The 10,294-nt window shown below is 40.5% G+C and overlaps 2 non-coding genes across 2 annotated transcripts; both read right to left on the minus strand.

Annotated features, from left to right (window-relative positions):
- Positions 1-6,847: 6,847 nt before the first annotated feature.
- On the minus strand, positions 6,848-6,922 carry Trnas-uga (transfer RNA serine (anticodon UGA)). The gene has a single exon. It is a non-coding gene; the product is annotated as a tRNA-Ser (tRNA).
- Positions 6,923-7,148: 226 nt separating this feature from the next.
- Trnas-uga (transfer RNA serine (anticodon UGA)) lies at positions 7,149-7,223 on the minus strand. Its single transcript has one exon. It is a non-coding gene; the product is annotated as a tRNA-Ser (tRNA).
- Positions 7,224-10,294: the final 3,071 nt, after the last annotated feature.

Below are 10,294 nucleotides of genomic sequence, written 5' to 3' on the forward strand. Positions count from 1 at the left end.
AAACTTGACGACGACAATGCTTATCCCAACGTATACATACATTCGCATATGGGGCCACTTTCTCATCCGAATGCGCCACTTCACCAGTCAGCCCAATATCTACCCACAACAGGGTCCTTTTCTAATTTTGTCAGGTGCTGATAACGCATGCATTCATAATGCATGCATATGTTTCAGAGTGGTCGCTCAACATCTGTTGCTGTTCAAGCACCTTATACAAATATATCCTATCAGGACTGCCAACAGCATTAAACGCTAACAGCACTAATGCAATGTTCTACCAGTCACAGAGGACGCCAGTTGTAATCATTTATACAGGGTAGTCCATTGATAGTGACGGGGCCGAATATCTCACGAAATAAGCATCAAACAAAAAAACTACAAAGAACGAAACTCGTCTAGCTTGAAGGGGGAAGCCAGATGGCGCTATGGTTGGCCCGCTAGATGGTGCTGCCGTAGGTCAAACGGTTATCAACTGCGTTTTTTAAGCTTGGAACCCCTTTTCGTGTAGTACGTAAGGAAATATGAATGTTTTAGTGGGACCATTTTCTTCGCTTTGTGACAGATTGCGCTGTAATCGTCAGAAACGTATAACTACGTGGAATCACGTAACATTCCGCCAGTGCGGACGGTATTTGCTTCGTGATACATTACCCGTGTTAAAATCGGCCGTTTGCCAATTGCGGAAAAGGTCGATATCGTGTTGATGTATGGATATTGTGATCAAAATGCCCAACGGGCGTGTGCTATTTGTATGCTGCTCAGTATCCTGGAAGACACCATCCAAGCGTCCGGACCGTTCGCCGGATAGTTACATTGTTTAAGGAAACAGGACGCGTTCAGCCACATGTGGAACGTCAACCACCACCTGCAAGTAGGTGTTTTAGGTGCTGTCGCGGCTAATCCGCACATCAGTAGCAGACAAACTGAGCGAGAATCGGGAATCACAAAAACGTCGGTGTTGAGAATGCTACATCAACATCCATTGCACCCGTACCATATTTCTATGCATCAGGAACTGCATGGTGACGACTTTGAACGTCGTGTACAGTTCTGCCCCTGAGCACAAGAGAAATTATGGGACGATGACAGAGTTTTTGCGCGCGTTCTATTCAACGACGAAGCTTAATTGACCAAAAGCGGTAGCGTAAACTGGCATAATAAACACTATTGGACAACGGAAAATCCACGGTGGCTACGGCAGGTGGAACATCAGCGACCTTAGCGGGTTAATGTATGGTGCGGCATTATGGGAGGAACGATAATTGGGCCCCATTTTATCGATGGCAATCTAAATGGTGCAAAGTATGCTGATTTACTACGTAACGTTCTACCGATGTTACTACAAGATGTTTCACTGCATGACAGAATGGCGATGTGCTTCCAACACGATGGATGTCCGGCACATAGCTCGCGTGCGGTTGAAGCGGTATTGAATAGCATATTTCATGACAGGTGGATTGGTCGTCGAAGCACCATACCATGGCCCGCACGTTCACAGGATCTGACGTCCCTGGATTTCATTCTGTGGTGAAAATTGAAGAATATTTGCTATCGTGATCCACCGACAGCACCTGACAACATGCGTCAGCACATTGTCAATTCATGTGCAAACATTACGGAAGGCGAACTACTCGCTGTTGAGAGGAATGTCGTTACACTTATTGCCAAATGCATTGAGGTTAACGGACATCATTTTGAGCATTTATTGCATTAATGTGGTATTTACAAGTAATCACGCTGTAACAGCATGGGTTCTCAGAAATGATAAGTTCCCAAAGGTACTTGTATCACATTGGGACAACCGCAATAAAATGTTCAAACGTACCTATGTTCTGTATTTTAATTTAAAAACCTACATGTTACCAACTGTTCCTCTATAATTGTGAGACATATGTTTCTGACTATTACAACGTCATCTATCACAAAGCGAAAAAACGCAGTTGATATCCGTTTGACCTATGCAGCGCCACCTAGCGGGCCAACTATAGTTCCATCCGGTTTTCCCCTTCAGGCTAAACAAGTTTCGTAGTTTGTAGTTTAATCTTTTGACACTTATTTCGTGAGATATTTGGCCCGTTCACGACCTATGGACCAACCTGTATATCCGCCGATGGTTCGTACGAGTTCGAAGTTGCAGTGACAGCCAACCATGCTTTCTAGGTGCTATGTCACTGAGCGTACGTGCATTTAGAGTCAGTAAGTAAGTCCTGCGTCGTATTGGACCCCGTGAGAGCCTTTGTATTTTAGTGGAAGTGGCTAGAAAGTTAATTGCTTCTTTGATCTAACAGATAAAACGGTTAAAATGGTCTTTGCATGTTTTAGGACAAAAGATACAACTGTGACACACAACATACGGTGGCATTATGTACAAGATTCCTCTGCCACAAAAGATTTCTTATCCCATACTTCACCCCAAGAAGTGCCCCGTACAACTGCATTTTCTCTGCATAATCGCAACCATTCCGATCACAGTTTCCCACCTCCATCCATAGATTCTGCAGTGAAACCCGTTTCATATTAACTAAGTGCGGTTCTACTTTTTTTACCTCAGTTTTATTCTTCTCTTTCTTATTGTGGTGTGCTTTTTTAGATATTAGTGTGTACCTGGATAACATCACCGATTAGTGTCAGTATAATCAACTCCCACGTTTATTATTCAATTAAAGATTGTAGAATAAAAGTTTATCGCTTGTCACTCGACAAGGAGTTGTTTTGTTCAAATGGTTCAAATGGCTCTGAGCACTATGGGACTTAACATCTGTGGTCATCAGTCCCATAGAACTTAGAACTACTTAAACCTAGCTAACCTAAGGACATCACACACATCCATGCCCGAGGCAGGATTCGAACCTGCAACTGTAGCAGTCCCGCGGTTCCGTACTGAGCGCCTAGAACCAGTTTTTGCGAAAATGTATTATTTTATTAATAGACACTAAATAGTTTGTTGTTAGTGCCCGCACCTTCTAGTTTAGGAATACATTTTGAATAGCATTCTGTCTTCAGTCACAACATCTTTATTTTCTAATGATTGTCCAAAGTGTTTTGAAAAACTTTATATACCAAACATGCGTTACACCTGCTACGATTATCCACCTAACAATAACATAGCGACAAAGTTGTTAGATTTAATATGAAAACTCACGAGGTATTCATGAGGAATAATATGGAGAAAGAAGAGCAGTGAAGTAACGCAACTTATTACCTGCGTTTGAATACGTACACTCGTTTTCTGCATTTGTGAAATACTTCTGCATTTCCACTAACGTTCTGAAAAATTTAACACGTGTACGGCACTACTATATGACTCAAATGCAGCACACTTAACCTCTGTTACAGTGGTGCGATGGAGTACTGAATTTCGTATTATTTTATTTTACATAGATAAAACAAAAAATGCTGCACAGAGGGATGACGGATAAGAATTAGTTTTACATTAGTACATACTCAACACGAGATCTGACATGCTTATTAACATATAGAGAGAATGAAAATACTAGTTGCAATTAACTGCTTGTGTTGCTAACTAAGTAATTTGTACAGTAACAACACCATATTATTGTAGTTACGTAAGCAAATCAAATGAAATTACCTGTAATGTGACATTAGTGGGGATTAGTGGGAGGAAGGGAACCGGGAGGAAAAGAAGAGAGAGAGAAAGAAAGAGGGAGTGAAGTGGGAGCAAGACAGATAGAAATAGAGGGAAGGACAGAGAGAGATAGAGAGAGAGGGGGGGGGGGGGGGGTAGAGATAGAGAGAGTGAGACGAGGATAGGTGGGACGAGATCGGGATAATACGGTAATTTACGTTTGAAAAATGTATAAGGAACCATTGCATTTACACATTATTTTGCCATCGGTTATCATCCATTCATTTGAGGTGGACAAAAAGCTGATGTTTTGCTTATCTATAGTATCGAGTATAGCGCTTGTTTAGTGTTTTTCTCACTATAATTTCCTATGTTTCTTCATGTTTCATTCCTATCATCTCCTGAAATCTTTTATTTCTGACGTGTTCCACTCTTCAGATACGACAATTTATTTTTCTAAGGTCCGTCTCACCGGTCATCACTTTATATTATCGTTTTTGGTTAGCTTTATATTCCAGAGCTATTGTCTTGATCCACTCCACGACTGACTTCGTTTTTCTTTTGTAATTCTACTAAAAGGAGTGAAGTAGGTCAATTACTTTTTCTACCAGCCTATATTTATTTGTGACGTTTTGTGCACCTCTTCCATTTATTCTACAAGCTACTCCCAAATGTCTAAATCTATAGGAATTTTAATTTTTAGAATCCTACATAAAAATCTTCTCTTAATTATTATCCATTCCGTCTTTTTTGTGTTTCTTCTCATGCCCTATTTTCATTATTCTTTGTGCAGTTTCCTGAAGCTGTAAGTGGAGCCACCTTTTTCACCTATCAGATCATGGTCATCGGCGTAACGTAAAGTACATACTATATCTGGTCCTACAGCGATTCTTATTTCTCAATATTTCCTCTGCCACTCTTGCAAAACTCTTTCGCTGGGTGCTTCATATAAATTTAGCGCTAATGAGTACTTTTATTTTCTGATAATTCTTGGTAATTTGTTACCTACTGTAACCATCCCGTTGCAACTCCCTTATAAGTATCCAACTGACTGGAAATACTTATTAACGGCACAAAAAATTTGCATTGGTATCCAGAACTTACATAGTGGGACTACGTCGTACGTTAAATGAACCTACATTCCCCTTTCTAGTCTGTTCTCAACATATTATTTTTGATCATATTGTTTAAGAGAGAATATACGTTCTGAACATGAAAGTCCTTCTCTAAACCAAGATTATTCCTCCAACTCCGTTATTTCTGATTGTATTTTATGCTTAATTACTTAAACGTGCAATCAGGTCAGTGGAGAACTAACACCAGTTCCCCTATATTTTGGAGACTCACGTTGGCTTTCCTTTTTAAATACGGATGAAGTAATTGCTGTTTTTCATTCATTTGGCTGATTCTCAATGTTTTAGCATCTATTAAATATTGCTACCAAATTACCTGAACCTGCTGAGGATGTTGCCTTTACATGTTCCACAGGTAAGTTTCCAAAACTTGCAGTTTTCTGATTTTTCATGTGTTGGAGAGCTTTACCGACATCGATGATTCTGCTAGTGTCTGTTGCTGGGCTGATGTTGAGTTGGAAGGCTGATTTTCATAATCGGCTGTGAATTCTGCCGTATCTCCGTTAGCTGATTTTTGCAGTAGGAATTCCACGTCCCTATGGATGTGAGAGTCATTCCTGTATCGTCCTTATGTTGCTTTCGCATTTATTTAACTACCTTCCATGCTTTATTTACTTTGCTATTGCCTCTTTATAGGTTAATGTCTTGGCGTATCTCTCCCCAGTACTTATTCTTTGCCTCCGTGACTTCTTCCTGCACCCTTTTCGTTTTGTCATTATAATTTAATCAGTCTTGATAGTTTGGTGTAGATGATTATTTTCCGTACTCACGATTCTTAGGCACTTCTCTTCTAATCTGCAATCTTTTTTATCCCTTCACCATGCTATATGCTTCCTATTCCTCTTAGGGACTTTTTTTTGTCATTTCCAACTTCATGCATACAAGTTTTCTGATTTTCCTAAAAGATTAAGCTAATGCGGAATTCATTGCGTACATTTAAACTTACAGCTCACATACATTTATTATATAGTGTGGCAGATGATCTTCCGGTCCTATAAAATAAAAACTGGTAAGTCTGGGCATGTTATCTTGTAAACACACTACATTTGCCAAATTAGTTGCAACTAGGAGAAAGGAGGCTCTTTATTCTGAATAATAGCTCATTTTAATCCTACACCATTAGAAGTGATTGTTAATGTTGTAAGAAGCTCTTACAATGAATAGATTACTGAAGTATTTGATGGGTTTAGTGTCTTTGATAACATGTCATTTGAATTCCATTTTCGTTCATTTTCCTTTTATTAAAGAGATGATCAAGTGGGAGGGTGACAAATATGCACCATTAGTGGCTATTTGGTTGGTTAATACATTTCATTATCAAGATCCTGTCGTACCATAGCGGTTTTCACATTCCTGTTATTCACGCTGCAAGTTTTTTTTGCAGTGAGGTGGCTTGTTAAACATATCCTCATCTTCTGCTTAAGCTCATAGCTTGGTTCTCTTAGTTGCTTGTTTCTATTCTATGATTAGAGTTTAAGTGAATTTTATACCATTACATATGAGTACAGGGTGTGTAAGAAAGATTCGTCCCATTTCACGATATTGTACCTTCTTTATGAATGAAGGCAGTAACCTGTGCTAAATTTTAGCTTGCGCATAGAACTATAAAACGTCAGGTTTCAAAATAATCATCCGCTGTTTTATATACATATTCATGCGAACGTGTACAACCTTTCGGTACTTTTTACAAGATAAATCTCGCATCATAGTTTTATTTAGTTTCCATTAATGTTCAGTGTGCAAAGGAGAGACTTCTCTCAAACCTACACCGAGCGAGATGGCGCAGTGTCTAGCACACTGGACTAGCATTCGAGAGGACGACAGCTCAGTCCCGGGTCTGGCTATCCCGATTGAGGTTTACCGTGATTTCCCAAAAACGCTCCAGGCAAATGTCGGGATGGTTCCTTTGAAAGGGCACGGCCGACTTCCTTCGCCGTCCTTCAATAATCCCACGAGACCGATGGCCTCGCTGTCTGGTCTCCTTCCCCAAACAACCACCAACCATATAACCTACAAAAGACGTGCGTGAGAAACGACTTTAGTCCTTCCCACTTCGTTACAAACAGTGAGTGATTGAATAAAAAATAATTTATAGTTCTGAAACTTCCTGGCAGATTAAAACTGTGTGCCCGACCGAGACTCGAACTCGGGACCTTTGCCTTTCACGGGCAAGTGCTCTACCAACTGAGCTACCGAAGCACGACTCACGTCCGGTACTCACAGCTTTACTTCTGCCAGTACCTCGTCTCCTACCTTCCAAACTTTACAGAAGCTCTTCTGCGAAACTTGCAGAACTAGCAGTCCTGAAAGAAAGGATATTGCGGAGACATGTCTTAGCCAAAGCCTGGGGGATGTTTCCAGAATGAGATTTTCACTCTGCAGCGGAGTGTGCGCTGATATGAAACTTCCTGGCAGATTAAAACTGTGTGCCCGACCGAGACTCGAACTCGGGACCTTTGCCTTTCACGGGCAAGTGCTCTACCAACTGAGCTACCGAAGCACGACTCACGTCCGGTACACACAGCTTTACTTCTGCCAGTACCTCGTCTCCTACCTTCCAGACTTTACAGCTCTTCTGCGAAACTTCTGTTTACAGATTACGACTGTCGCTAACATTGCGTATTGATTCGCATATGTCGCAGGTTGACCTGATTATTGTTTGAAAAGTCAGTGGAATTAATAGTTAAATGACAGATATAAAACCTAATTTCCACGGAAATTGGGGACCATCTTAGGCTTGCCTAACCAGACTATCGTCTCGTGGGGCCAGAGCAGTTTTCTGAACCTCTGACTAAATATTCCTGATATTTTCCAAGATGACGTAAGTCTACAAAATCTGACAGAACTGTTACTCAGAAACTCTTACCACGGCTACTTTGCAGCGGAGGGCATTAGACTGTCCCGCCCTTCTCAGAACTGCCGCCACTCGAAGTAATCCAGGCTCACGAGGCCTGGCTTGCCTGGCCGGAACAAATCGTAACTGCCTCCACGGTTATGTTGCTCACGGTGGTCCTCTGTCGGTGGTGCTCTTTCTGCTGGCGGCCGAACGCTCAGCCTCAATCGGTCGCAGTTCGGTGTTGGAGCACGGCGTTATCCTCACTAGCGCGTGTGGTGCCACCATTTTCCTGTTTGTGTGCACGCTTCCTGTATTCGATAGGAGCCATGGGCTGTGCAGCCCGTTTTAGTGCATCTTTGGTCAGTAATATAGCTGCGAATATTTCGGTTGTGAACTTCTAGTGATGCTGAGTGGCAGGTGTGAGGCAACTAAGCATGCTTTTGCTATCGTGATGCCAATGACTGGCATCCAGTCACCTCATTTCTATCTACTACTAATCATTTTAACCTAACCCTCACAGCACTTTCTCTCTCTAAAGGAGGACTGGATGAGATACACAGACGCTCGTTTAAATTTCTGGTACTTGTTTCATTTGTCCTGACCTTCATGGTTACTTTTTGGTAATGTATATTGTGGGGTGCAGACTTTGCGGCCCATACGTTTAAATAGAGTCTTAAGGCGAAAATCAGTTGAAAATTTTAATTTAAGTTATACAAGATTTATTTTTACATTTGGTTAAGTGTTTTTAAATACTCCTTGGTGATTCTATTAACTAAATGATATCTGTAATATTCTTACCACACAATATCATACACTTTTGTGCGATTTTTTTAATGGGCCACAAAAATGGATTGTTAGAGAACTGAATATTACATTCTGACTACTGACAAATATAAATAAATCAAATAAATTTTCACATAAAAGTTAATTCCACGTTTTAATTTCGCACATGCATGTTGTACACGATTGGTACAAAAAATAAGTCTGCAAAACTGACGTTCATTGCTGGCACTCACAGTTTTCTTCACCATCATTGATAACACCTTTGATTTTGTCTAATACTTTAAGTATATATATTATTGTAGAGACGAAAAGGCCTCAAACCACCATCGTCCTGAAGTTCTTTCTCCGCCAGAACCTTGTGTTTGCTGGTAGAAATGTGGTCACCAGCGAATGCAAAGTCGTTTGCTTATTCATTAATTTCTTTATGTATGTTACTTCTTCCACTCACTGTTAGAGTTCGTCATTATTTCCGTCATGAATTACATTTATAGTCTACCAGGTTGTCTAACTAAAATATTGTGATTATTGCAGCTATCATCGTTCCAAAATGCAAATATAATTTTAAATTTCAGTAATTGACAAGATATTTAGTCTTATTTCATTTTTTTGTTAGTGGTTTGGATTCTTCTGTACTTATTTTCAGGAATATGTCGACTATCTTTAATATGTGGTTCTTTAGAATAAGATATATCAACTACAAGAATGTATTTGTGCTCTATAGTATATCTTTGTGTATCGCTTATATTATTCCCAACACTTTAAATCGTTGCATAGATAACTCTCTACTCCTATGAAAGGCCCAACTGTATGCTTATGTTCGAGTCAAGTTACGTGATGGTGTTATATTGTTTTCTTGTGCTGTACTTCTCCGTGTACTCTGTCTTTTTTTTTCTTCCTTTTTTCATGCTGGATCAGTTGATGATCGTACTGAAGTCTACCATGCGCCGCTTCCTCTTTGGTATTCTGTAATGACGCAGAGAAATGCTGTGGAGCAGGCATCCTTAAATTTTGTTCGTGGGTTGACGGAACAGTAAACTATTTCGTAACTGCGTTTCATCCACCATGTTTACGTATCTGCTGATAGAACACACGTGCATTTCCTTACCTGATTCACGAGAAATGTTTTGGTTTGAAGCCCAGTCACTACTAGAAGACTGCGAATCCCGTTTCCAATGACAGAAGGATTCTGTATGTTATTAAACTTGACCCATAAAATAACAAATGCAGTCTCACTAGAAAAATGGTCAGTGGCCAACGGGACTGAGTGGGCGGCAGAAAAGGAGGTACACACATCCCAAGTGACAAATCGAAAGGAATGAAAAACATGAAACCTAAGAATTGTCAACAGTGGACGAACAGAATCACAATAACAAAGAGCAACAGGGAAACTTTGTGAAAGTAGTAACGTCGGTGTTCGGGCGGATTCATATACATCAACACCGCTGGACGACAAAGGCGCCGACACGTTCCTCCTAGTTTCTGCCAGAGGGTCTTGCCATTTGATGCAAAGCGCAAGCGGCCAGCAGTGCTGCTGTCAAACGAAACATCTCTGGACGACCTCATCTGGCCCGTTCATCTTTATGTCCAAGTCTGGTGACGGTGGTAAATTTGCAACAAGAAACTTTCTCATAGCCCAACTGAATAGTTAAAGAGTGGTTTAACATGAGCTGAAACAAGAGAAAACTGAAACCATAAACCTGATGAGAGATCTCACGTAGTCACTAGCTTTCAATTTCTATGAATTACACTTTAAAGGCTTAATTCGTGCAATTCATATGTGTCTCCAGTCTGTATCCAACAGCACCTAAAAAAATGGAGCTAGTGTGATAACAAAATATCGAAGTCTGTGTCGCTGTATCCACATGGCTCGAAGTTCCACTGAAACACGAACATACCTGGCCAACTGAAAAATTAAATTTATAACTAAGAAACAGCCCTCACAGCAAACGACCG

Source organism: Schistocerca gregaria, chromosome 6 (assembly GCF_023897955.1).
Source record: "Schistocerca gregaria isolate iqSchGreg1 chromosome 6, iqSchGreg1.2, whole genome shotgun sequence".
Lineage (NCBI taxonomy): Eukaryota > Metazoa > Arthropoda > Insecta > Orthoptera > Acrididae > Schistocerca > Schistocerca gregaria.